This window comes from Hippocampus zosterae, chromosome 17, assembly GCF_025434085.1.
Source record: "Hippocampus zosterae strain Florida chromosome 17, ASM2543408v3, whole genome shotgun sequence".
In the NCBI taxonomy this organism is placed as follows: Eukaryota; Metazoa; Chordata; class Actinopteri; order Syngnathiformes; family Syngnathidae; genus Hippocampus; species Hippocampus zosterae.
In genome coordinates this window covers 9,469,651-9,482,732 of record NC_067467.1, presented here as the reverse complement: position 1 = coordinate 9,482,732, position 13,082 = coordinate 9,469,651, and the positions used below count along the sequence as shown (strand labels likewise).

General features: G+C 45.4%; 1 protein-coding gene across 1 annotated transcript in view; it reads right to left on the bottom strand.

Moving 5' to 3' along the window:
- The window catches only part of LOC127589340 (RNA binding protein fox-1 homolog 3-like), a 277,061-nt gene that overhangs the window by 200,185 nt on the left and 63,794 nt on the right, over nucleotides 1–13,082 (bottom strand). The window lies entirely within an intron of this gene.

Sequence of the window (13,082 nt, the reverse complement as noted above, 5' to 3'; positions counted from 1 at the left end):
CCCAGAAGCATTCGAGCAATTACACAAGCTGCTCAAACTCTTCTCTTTTTTTCCCCCCCGCCCGTCTTCCACTCGTCTCCCGCTTCCCTTAAGGCTACAGCTAGCCCAACAAACCCCACCGCCCCCTCTTCAAGTCGCACACCGGCCCCACCCCGACCCCTCAGCATATGTCGCAATTCATGCAACGGGCATTCACTTCACACCTGTGACATCTGAAAATGGACAGCTTGGTCGGGAGAACTAAAAGGGATCCCTGCCCACGAAAATTAAGCCTCTCTTACCTCTGTGGAATTGTTGAAATCACAATTTTTTTTTTTTTACACTCCCGCATTGACTCAAACCACAAAAGTATCATGAAAATTACCTCCTGATCTGCCTTAGATGCGGACATCTGGATTTTGGCCTGTTTCACTGCCACTTCCCCTCTTCTCCTTGCCCCTCGTTTCGGGTAAGGGGTGCTACAGATTGCACATTGAAATGTCTTTTCCTGTTTTGGTGGTCGGCAACAGTCGGAAACGTGACCCAATGACCCCTCCAGTATTCACGTGGAACAGTGACGACTCGTTAAGACTTTCAACTCACGAGTTGGATGACTTGAACGTAGAAGCGTACGTCCATATAAGCAGTACAACCAGACGCCGCTCTACGTCTGACTGAATTCATTCGTCACACTCAGGTGAGAATCGAGGACGACGTTGAGATTCCTCGCTCGACTTTTCAATGTCAAACCATTGAAGTGACTTTCAGACTCCAGAAAAAAAAAACTTTCCGCATGCTTCATCTCCACCTCTTCATCTGTGGTGTTTGACGGCACTTTTTAGCTCGGCGGCGGATTTATCAGCCGTCATGATGTCGTGATGGAAGCCAAACACCACCTCTAATCAAGTGCCACCCCCTCTATCTGCCACCCCCTTTCCAGCCACTGCCGCCCTTTATCTCCCCTCAATTAACATCTACCTCGGCACCTTCTATTATCTTAACCGCGCAGAGCACGGGGTCCTCGGAGGGGCGGCAGATCTGCGGACCGCCTGCGCGCACCCCCCTGCAATCCGCCACCCTAATTAAAGGCTGCCCACGCCTGACGTGAAATGTTGCGGCGAGGGAAGGCTGCCGCCAACGCGCAGGGCGGGCGCCCTGAAGGATCGTCTTTGTTCGGGATTATCTGGCGGAAAGCAGCCGCCCCGCCATCACCTGGATGCCGTCTCAATCTCGCTCGCTCGCCAGTTTATCTGCCAACGCGTCCGGGATGACGGCGTCCTCACGGAGGAGGGGCGGGAGAAACAACCTCGGCACGGCGATAAAATATCGGCGCTTCGATGCTTATTTATAGATCATTCCTGCGTTTAATGCCTCCTGTGCCGGGTTTCATCTGTTTGCTTGCCCCCGCCGGCTTCGCGCTCGCCCCGAGAAGCCATCAACGTGCCCATTAAGTCATCCGCACGCCCTCTTTGTCCTTGCTTCCTGTTTGACAACAACAGCATCTCGACACATTGCTACCAAGCTCCTTGACATGTTCTCCTCGGTAATCATTTCATGTCGCAAAGCTTTTAAATTAGCCTGCTAGTTGCCGCTACTTATTGGACACGACGGTTATGCTACGTTCAGGGTGAAAGTGAAATACCGTTCGCGGGGTTGATTACAGTGGGGTTGCTCAGAGCGGACAAGACTAAAGGTAAAGTTGTAAACAATGCAGTACGCTCACGTGGCACCCCTAGTTTTTTTTTAATTTGGCAGATATCGGCTAATTGTAAGAAGAGTCAGTGGGTTAAGAAAGAAGTGGGCAACCTCCTAGCCAACTTGTTAAAATCTTACAGAAAAGCACATCGTGCACAGCAAAAACTAAGATCTTACCAAGATGAAATATGTCAAATGGAGGCAAAATATGCTTGTTCTTTGTCTGCCATCACAAAATTATTGAAAAGGAGAACTTTCTCAAAAGCATGGTTCTCCTTCAAACCCTTAATATGGTCTTGAGATTTTATGACAAGTAACGAGTAGCTTACAATGCTCCATTCCATCCATCCAGTTTACGATCCTCTTATCCTCACAACGGTGGCGGGGGGTGCTGGAGCCTATCCCAGCCGTCTTCGGGCAGTAGGCGGGGGACACCCTGAACCGGTTGCCAGATCAATCGCAGGACACAAAGAGACGAACAACCATCCACACCCACACTCACACCTTGGGACAATTTAGAGTGTTCAATCAGTCTACCATGCATGTTTTTTGGGAATGTGGGAGGAAACCGGAGTACCCAGAGAAAACCCACGCAGGCACAGGGAGAACATGCAAACTCCACACAGGGAGTCCCTAGCTGGAATTGACCCGGTACCTCGGCACTGTGAGGTTGACACGCTAAATGCTAAATTCCAACCTAATAAATAATACATAGGGGTGGGTAGTATACAAAACACCAGCTGTGGCAAGCTATCTTTACTTGTTTTGAGAAATCAGGCCAACTGGTTTAATTGGCAGATCATTTCCCTTCGTTAGGTAATACATTATTCACTCGATTAGATCTGTTGCTCGCTTCTTTTTAAAGCCCAGGTTGGAGTGTGAAGATGATTAGCGCCGAGACTCGGATATTTGTATTGATTATGTGTTCGCTAATTGATTGCAATGCAAAAGCAAGTACTTGGTGCGCATGGTGAAGCAGTCGTGTTCTAGCTGTGCACCCCTCCAGTCACCCCCAGCCCCCGCCTTCCCCACACCAGCAGCAAACAGGAGATCCGTCAAGGGAGGAGCGCAATTAAGTACCTAATTTGATTAGGAGATAACGTGAGTGGCACTTAATGGGGAAGGACAAGGACTTCACAACGCCAGCAGATTAGTGTGCCGGACGCATGATTATTAATTAAGACATTCTCCGCTGCGCTCACATAAAGTCACGCGCGCTTTAGCTGGTAAAAATGCTAATATTCACGTACAGTGAATATTTGGAGCGTTCATCCTGAGAAAACGAGTTGTGAGTGTGAAGTCCAAAAATTAGGTCACTAGGACCAGTGGAATTGCTTTTGAAAATTTGGTCCCCAAAGCCAGTGTCACGTAAAAGACTCTCAAAAAAAATCCCAAGAAGCTATGCCCGAAAATATACAGCGAGCCTGCCATTTTGGTTTACAGCACACAAATTTGAGTAGTAGCTTGTGTTTTTTTGTTAGTTTTTTTTTCTACATACACTTTTTTGAGAACTTCAGCCCCCCAAACTCAGGTTAACCTCAAACTTGAAATTTGGTTGGTATGTATATACGTATGTATATCATAACATGACTCGCAAAAAAAGATTCAAGCTTCAAGTACCTCAATTTCCCCCTCATTTTGTTTAAAAAAAACTGTGCCTTAGCCAGTATCATTTAGCTAAGTGAAATTTGGTAGCCTTTTCTTTCAAGACTGGCCCCACCAAAAAAGTCAACATTCCATGCCTGTAAAGACAGCAAGTCTGCCGTTGTGTTTTTAAGTTGCCATTTTAGGGTCACTGGAACACTCCCGCAAATAGGGAAGTTCACTTTGATTTCACTTTTCACTTTGCAACACGAAATTTGGTAGACATGTCGATGACAAGTAAACCCACAAAAAAAAGAGTCACGAGAAGCCATTTGTGAAAAGACACACTTCATCTGGTTTATTTTCCAAATTTCACCCAATTAGCATGGAGGTGTGAGGGGCTGTTTCTTCCAACAAGCATCTTTTATCTCCATTTGTTTGTGCTTAATGGAGAACCAATCCAATTTTGCCTGTCATCTTTGAATTCTAGCTGGCATTGTCATCCCACTTGTCTTATCCCAGCGGCATTTCGGGTGGTGCATCAGCAGCTCTCGTGCGCGCATACCAATGGCAACCTCACCTCTAGCGAAGGAGTTGTGATCTTTAAACGAGGGGGGAGAAAAGAAAAAAAAAACAGCCGGCGGCTAATCCGCTAAGAGGTTGGCAGGGAAAAGCCCCTCAGAAGAGAGATGGGAAGTCGCATGACAACATCCAGAGTGCACGCTTGCCAAATTTTGCGGGGAGGTGCCGCTTGGATGGCGGAGGCTTAATCGCATGCACACGCTTGGACTCAATTCGCCATCAGGTGCTCGCCTGAAAGCCGCCTTGACGTCTCCTTTGCCACGTTGACATTCCCCTCAGACGCCACTTTGCACCTTTGAAACGCACACCCGATGATGCAGTTTAGACGCGCCCTGGCCGAGAGAGATTAGGTCGACTCTATTCTCCGCAAAGAGGATCAGCAGTCTTTCGGGGAAGTCATTCTCAACCACATGCAAGATTCAACCCTGCAACTTCTCAGTTGTGAGGCAGACACGCTAACTGTCACCCCACCCCAATACCAAAATCAATCAACATGTTTGGACATTAGCATGTAATTTTTCAAGAAAAAACTGAATGATTATCCGGAATGAGGCATGATCTGAATAATCAAGCTATTAATTGATTAATTAATCGAGCTATTAATTAATTGATACCTGGAACCTCAATTGTGCGGTGGACTTGCGAACCACTACACCACTTTTAGGTCACCATTGATGAAACTGACCCAAGTCCACCATATTTTTGTAAGCGGGGGAACGGAAGGAAAGAAAGGTGTCACTGCAGCCCCCCCCCCCCCTTAAAAGCGTGTATGTCATTGGTACGCGCCAGTGGACCGGCACATTAGCGATTCCGCGCAACCAACCCCGCGAGGAAGCAACTGAATACGAGGAGAGCCGCGTTCTCACAGCGGGCGGGTGGGTGGGTTGCGCAGGTGGGGGGGCTCCCAGATCATTTAGCGCCTCATGCAGATCAGCGCTAGTAGCAACTCAGCCCCGCGGGGCCCGGCGGAATTAATGTAGCAAGCCGGGGAGAGGGAGTGATTTATGGGAATACCGCCGGCTGATGAGCGCTGCGATCCCGACATCCCTGACGGAGGCGAAGCGGTGACACCAAAAGTGTCACCGCTTATTTATTTTGGCCGCCCTCCGTGCGGGCCTGGCTATTAAACTGATCCCCCACCTCCACGCTCGGCCTTGTCCAACAAGCGCAAAACCCCGTTAAGCGTGTGTGAAAGGCGGCTGATTGTGTTTGCCACCCGCCTGCCTCTATCTCTCCCGGACAGGCGGGATTAGAGGAGGGCAGAGTGGGCGCAACGACCCTCCGGGAGCGACGGAGGGACATAAAAAAATAAAAATAAAAAGAAATACCGGAACAGCGCGCCAAGCTCTAGCTCCCATGGCCTCAAGACTGATGCTCGCTTACGAGCCAATGTCTGCTTGCTTTTATCCACTGGCTCTTACGTTGCATGGCTGTACAGTTAGTTGCTTTCCATAAAGCCGGACTGATCAAAAAAGCTATGTCTCATAATAAGTAGTCAAGTCTGTGTAAAGTGTTTGCTTTCCTTTCAAAGTAAGGTGCACAGTAACATGTTGCTTTACATTACAAACGAGCAGTAAGGCGCATGGTTGTCCGATACGAAGACATCACGAGCTGCAAGGTGCATACTTGAATTATGTTGCACAGTTGGAATTGCTTTCGGTTACGCCATAACAAGCTCCATGATGTAAAGTTGCTTCATGTTAAGTCTTAGGGGTCAATTCGGTGTAATTTATACTCAATTGTAACAAGCAATCAGGAATAAAGTTGCTTTCTGTGAAACAATGAGTAAGGTATGGAATCGCATCTCATTAAACCAAACATAGCTTTAGATTCAGCTATAATGAGCAGTGAGGTGTCAATTATGTAAAACCATAGCAAGAAATGTTTTTGTTTTATGTAAAGCTACGGCTAGCTGCTTGGTTTATGTTCAGCAATGAGGATTGTCGTTTTATATGACACGGCAAAGGTGTATAGTTGCTTCGTAACAAACAGGATGCCGTAAAGTTGCTCCACGTTACGTCCTAAGGATTTTGTAGTTTTGGAGGTTTGTAGTTGCTTTACATTCACGATGTTGTTGATTGAAATTAGTGTTCCAAATGAGGGTTAGGGTTTTAAGACAGGATTAGGGTTTCAAAATTAGTGCGCTGTTTGCCATTCTTTTGATTTCGGCGTACTCTATTGGCCACCACTTAGCGGCGCGTCTCCGCTGCCTTCGGTTTGAACTCGGTTGGCACAGTTAAAAATGAGATAACAACGGGTTGCCATGGCAACGGCATAACTATGGAGTAGGAGAAATGGGTAACATCTCACGGGGGATGGAGGGAGGGAGGGGAGGGGGGATGATTGTGTCTTTCAGATGCCGTCCTCCATCATCAAAGCTCTTCTCCACTTTGGGTGTGGCGGCAAAAAAAAAAAAAAAAAAAAGACAACCGCACATCATTAGTCTCCAGCCAGGAAGTCGTTTAAATGTGCGCGGCTTGCTTTTGCACTTTTTACTTTTTAAACAAAATGTACTACAGTCAATCCTCCTTTTCAAACGTAAGTTCTCGACCAAAATCGGTTTTCGACTAAAAATTGAGTTTTTTTAATGTCTCGAATTACGACCGAAAATCGGTTCTCGACCAAACTGAGCGCAATTGAACGTGCCACTTGACTTCTCTTGCCTTCCTTACACGAGGAAGTGACGCTTCCTCGGATAGATAAGGAAGTGACACTTGCTCGTGCAGCGTTCCATTGTGAGCAGATGTGTTCAATAAAGATTTTTTTTTTTTTAAAGAGTGTGGTTTCGGTTTTCAAACAGCCTTCTGGAACGGATTATGGTTGAAAACCGAGGTATGACTGTATATATAGAACCTTAAAGGGGAACTCAAAGCCAACGTTTCCTTTTTGATCTGTCCTATGTGCCATAATTTGATCAATATTACGTTTGTCCAAGAAGAAATAAGATGAAACTAATCTAATTTCACCCCTCGTAGAACACAGCTATTTGCCATCGTGGCGCCCTCTGCTGTCGACTGAAAATGACGTCAAAGTGGCTTCGGGCTCGCATTGCAAACCTCACGGCTCACTCGTTTTCCGCTTGTTTGTCTATTTTCTTGTTGCTGAACAATTCAACACTTTCAACCCCTGGAGGTGTAACTGAAGGACAAGCCTAAACTGCCCCAGATCCTGCCGTGCCATTACAATCGGATGAACCCGTTCCTGTTTTTAGCCGCCGCTTTCTGTGTTATAACAATGACATATCCGTCTCAGATCCTTCCTGTTCGGTCACTGAGCAACAAGCGGCAAATATGATCAAGCTTCTACTTCGGTCGTACCCAACCCAACATTGGATGCCACGCATACCAAGCGCCGCGTGAAAGCGCCGGAGGACTCGTAAAGACGTCCGATTCCAGGCTTGCTTTGGCCTTCACAGACCAGACGTTCCAGCACACCTCAGCTGCTGTGATGAATGACTGTGTGCCTTTGTGTGTGTATTTATGACGCTGTGAGTTTATGACTGTGTGTGCGCGCATGTGTGTAGTAAACAGGCCATCCATCAAGCGGTGAGAGCGTCACACAGGGAGCAGGAGGTGGGTTTTGGGGGGGGGGGGGGGTTGTCGGGCATCATTTAAGCGTTCCAGAGTCAGCCGCCGCCACCGCCGCCGCAGTCTGAAACGTTTGACTGGCGACTGGTAATCAAGCCGAGAGAGCGCCACCTGTCTGCTTGTGTGATGGATAATCAGCTACGGGCGCAACAACATTTCAACTCTTTCGCTGTTTTTTTTTCTGACAAAAAAAAAAGAAATAAAAAGGTTTTGCCACATTATTAAGATTTGAAATGAGCCTTTAGTCTTCCAAATTCAACATTTTACATCTAATCTTATGAAATCCTGCTGGATGTGATCAAGTAGGAGCCATATGATTCGTAGGGCAATGGGGGCTGTTTTTTTATTTTTTTAATGATTTGATTTATTGCACAAGAGCTTGTTTGAATGAATGAAATAGATTTTTTTTAATGCAGCATCACCAGGATGAGAAAATGTAACTTTTACATCAGCTTCAAGATGTACTTTCGCACCAATTATTCTTCCCAAGCTCTTATTTCAGAACAAAAAAAAAAGAAGTGATTGGAGTGCAGACACACACATGCGCACACACACAACTTGTTAGCGGGATGAAGTGAGTGTTGACTGTGGCCTCAGTGGGGGATTTATTTACGAGGCATGAGCCTTTAAAGATGCAGTGTGTGTGTGTGTGTGTGTGCACGCGGCCACCTCATTAATTCCAAAGCAGGAAATGAAGCAGAAACAAAAACCTGCTCGGCTCCTAATTGCAAGTCAGCCAGCGAGAGGCTGAGACCCCAAACAAGCAGCTTACGTCTCAAAGTGTCGGCTGAAGCGCCAGACGATGCATTTGCGGACCAGCTCCAGGTGTGGGAGTTTGTTACTTCACAACTGAGATGTCGAGCGTCCAAAACATGTGCTTGCTTGTTATGTCTTAATGTGAAACAAATCATGTAACGAACTCGCAATGTCACGAAACTACTGTGCATTCCTCAATACTTTTGATTCAATGTCAAGCAACCGTACAACCTCAGTACTTGTTCCATCTTAAAACTTAAGCACTAACTACTAGTGATACAAAACCTCAAGTAACACTTCACCGCTTAATGCGAAAAGCAGCTCCACACCTTCCCGTTGCATGTAACGGCACACAAATAGACACTTCACACCTTATCTGCTTGTTTAGCCGAACGTAACGAAGCTTAGCGAACTTTTATAACAAAGGTGCTGCATGCCTTACTAATGGGTGAGTAATTGGCACCTCACCGCACAATGACTGAACGTAAAGACACTGTAAAATTGCTGCTTGTTACGACCGAACTGGAAACGACCTCACATCTTTCCGCGTGACGTAAAGCAATTACATTACAAACCTTATTGCTAGCGATGGCTTTACATTACGCAACCTTACAGCTTGTTATGATGCGACGCGATTTACAACTTGCTGCTTGTTATGACAACATAGACAGATGGAGGAGACGGAAATAGAGGAGCATCGATGAAGAAGAAGAGGAAAAGGGGATGCAGCCGACGGGACGCTGAAGGATGAGGCGGCGCCGCCAGTCGACCCGAGGCCTTAATGAGCGTTCTCCTCAAACCCTAGAGACTCTCTTGCACTCCTCACTGACAACACAACAGAAAGCAAGAATACACCTGACTGTTTGATGTGTCTTCATATTGGAAAAAATAAATAAATAAATAAATAAATAAATAAACCATACCCCAAATTCCAAACATGTAGCAACTACACAGCGGCTAGCTTAGCATTTCATGAAAAGGAACATTTCAATTAAAAGCAACTACACACATGACTGCTTCTGAAACTAAAACATAAAGCAACTGTACACAACACTGCTTGTTATGTCTAAAGGTAAAGCAAAACAGCACCTTACCACTAACGTGGAGCTACCAAGCTCCTTATCGTTAACGGAAAGTAGCTATCCACCTCATTGCTAAAGTAAAGCAACTACACACGTTAGCAACGATATGTGTTATGGCCAAATGGAAAGGAAGCCTACACCACAGTTTGTCACGTTATCATACACTTTGCTAGGAAGATAAAATGACTTGTTACCTTCCTACTTGCGAAGAAACTCAACACCTTAGTGCTAGTTATGACTTGACATAAAGCAATCATAAGCCACACCGAATATAAATGAACTAGTTGATACATACTGACTGAATGGAAAGCAATCAGATAGCTTTCTTCTTGGGGTGCGCTGAATTATTGACTGGTATCGGTATTGCCGCTGATTATCTTAAATTCTTAGAAAGCTAGGCCAATCCCTTCTTATCAACCCGATCGTGTCCACCGATTTGATCTCCCTGCGCAGAGGTTGAAAAAAAAAAAAGGCCGCCTTTCTTCTCTTCTGCGGTGAGATGACCAAATGGGTTTTCATTTTTATTTCACACAACTACCTCGTGCAGTTCAAACAATCCATTTGTAGTTTCTCGGGTATTGTTCAATGTTTGATAGCAACACAAAATTGGAACATTGATGTTGTTATACTCTTGGTTCTGAAAAGAAAAAAAATAAAATCGGCATTGGCAGTTCGGGCGTATTGCTTGTTATGACTTAACGCGAGACAGCAGTTATCGTTGTGAATACACTGCGATGATATTGTGATCTCGTTTCTTGTACGCCTCCACCCATCAGTGATAACCACCCATTACCGTAGGTCATTTTTCCCGCTCCGTGCCCTTGATTCCCACCCGCTCATCACCGGGGGTGGGGGTGGAGGGGGTGCGTTTGTGTGGAAACGCCTCAGATTTATCCCCCATTCCCCCACTCCGCCCTTAAGAAAAAACAGCCCCTTTATTCGTCATTCCCGAGGGGGCCGGCCGCACGACAAGGTGTCCTGAGTTATAGCCCCAAGTGTGCGGCACTGAAAAATTGAAAAATGATGAACAACGGGACAAAAAAAAAAATCAAAACCAAGGAAGCGAGGCTCGGTTGTAAATCTGCCGGCGGGACGGCGTGTGCGGGAGATGAGTGTGCGGCGCGCCGGATTGTTTGCACAGCTTGTGTCTGCCATCACCAGAGGTTATATACCATAAAACTCAGTGGCAGGATGGTGAATTTGGTTCCCAATGCTTCAGTGGGGACTTTAATCCACCCTTTAATACCACCACCTTGTCCGCGCAATTATAGAAACAATCAATACAATCTTGTTTTTTGTGTTATGAGTTTGAGGTGTTATTGAAGCAAAACATTTTCCCGCCTGTCACTGTTCTGCTTGTTTCTTTCAATGAAAACAACAAGAAAAAACTAACTCTCGCATCATTTATTATTTTGTTTTGATTTTTTAATCTGAAATCTTTGTTTTTGGTGAAACCAACTCATGTTCTACAGCTGAAAAAGATTGAAAACAAAACTCAAGCTCAGCTTTTTATTTGGGGTGTGTGAATAACAGCGTGCTTATACTACCACCCCCAAAAATCTTCAAGGTCTCGAAAGACCAATTTGGGGAACTACTTGAAAAATGGCTTTCAGTCAATAAGTTTATGTATAAGCCGTTTTACTAGTGCGGCAGTCGGCAACACACGGCACTCGAGCCGCATGCGGCTCTTTAGCGCCCCCAGTGGCTCCGAGCTTTTTCAAAAATGTTTGAAAATAATAATAATAATAAGATGGAAAAAGATGGGAGGGAAATATATGTTTTTTTGTTTTAATATGGTTTCTGCCAGAGGACAAACATGATACAAGCATTATTAACCTTTTCCGATGTGTCGAATAAATAGTTAATATCAACATTTCGTCAACGAATATTTGCATCATAGCCTGTGACACACGTTTTTATGAGCAGGGCAGGATGTCAGTCAGGTGGTTGTTGCTTTAAAAATAAAAAATAATGTGCCTTTCATGTACAATACACCAAGGTTACTTGCTAAGAATCGGAATCTGGGCGGCCAAGAGAAGTATTTTTGGTCGCTATATAGGCTAATATAGCTCATATAGATACATACAGCAAGTGTTGCCTTCATTAGAAGGCTTTTTATTTTTTGCGGCTTCAGACATGTTTTTTTGCTTATTTTTGTCCAATGTGACTCTTTCAACATTTTGGGTTGCCGACCACTACACTAGTCGAACAGAAGGACAGAAAAATGCTGATGTCGTCGAGTTGCCAGCTATGTGGCCCTGTGAGGACAAATTCTGAATCGGGTTTGTTACAGAAACCGTCTCGTTGCTAATAGCACTGCTGAATCATTCACCAGGCCATTTTTTTGTGCTTAAGCTAAAGGAATGAAACATTACTTTAGCGCCATACTGTGACCCACTAAAATAAAATACAAATCAATCAAATTTCGGCCGGCGATGAACCGGCCGTTCTGGAATGTACCACTGTGCCAATGCTACGTCCCCGTAAATTCACAACCTACGAGTGATCAGCAAATTCATTTTGGGTGAGCTTCCTCCTTGCTTCCACTGTAGACTGCCGCGATGAGGCTCACCTGCATGGGCTTTTCTTTTCATTCTCTTCTAAACTGCATTTTCAACAGCAAAACGCAGCTTCTTTAACAAGAAGCACGTCAGAAGTGTGGCAAAGTGTGGACAGGAAGCGCCCCCCCCCCCCACCCCCAGCGACTGCTATTATACAGTTTCACTTGGGTGCCTCTTGGAGCAGAAGAGGTCTCTCTAATGACCAGTCGTTGACCCGTTCGGGCCCGTAGGAGGCGACAGCGAAGCGGGAGAGAAGTCGTGCCGCTCCCTCCTACTCGCCAAGCCGACTCGCAGAGGAACGCCACCGCGCACTCCTCTCAGTAACTCTTGTGTAACGTCGCTTTTGGCTTTGGTCAGGTGGGATGATTCGCGGGGAAAGTGTTTTCCACAGATCAGAACTTTGGAACTGAACAATGTGGTCACCATAGCAATGAGGGAGAGTCTTTCTGTTTGGAATATCCCGATGCTTGTGCAGCCTTGCACAGGAAAATCAAGTCCAAAAATAAAACCTGTTTGGTTCCAGAAAAAAGTAGTTGTCTTTCATGTTCATACAAATGTTGAACTGTCTGTTTACAAAAAGGGGACATTTGGGTTCATTTAGATCACGGGTCAAACTCAAGGTCCGGGAGACAGATCTGGCCGGCCACATCATTTGATGTGGCCCGCGAAAGCAAATCAAAGATGTCAACGTTGCAATGATCCTTGCTATAATAATCTCTGCCAAAATTTCAGATTTTCATTTGTAATAAATAAGAGTGATCCTGTAAGCATTTTCTTGTGACCAAACCCCCATTACAGTAACTTAAACAATAGGTGAATAAACAGTTATTCTTGACTTCTTTATCCAAGGGAAACTGTCACTAAAATCTGGCCCGCGACAAAAATGAGTTTGACACCCCTGATTTAGATCTTAATTCCCTTTTTTAACAAGAAAAAAAACAATTCGTTTGAATATTGACTGACTCACTCACACAAAAAAAAAAACGATCATCACAAAAAGGTACCGTATTTTCACGACTATAAGGCGCCATTAAAAGTCTTAAATTTTCTCCAAAATGGACAGGACGCCTTATGGTGCGGAGCGTCCTTTATATGCGCTGAGTTCCAAAATCTGACTGACAGCCGACACGCTGTTTATATAGAGAAAAGGCGGAAGTGACTGTGGCCAGCCATGCGGGAAACAAGTCGGCCAATCAGGGAAGGGTGGGCGTGTGTATATATACACGGAGAGGGAGAGAGAGAGAGGGAGAGAGGGA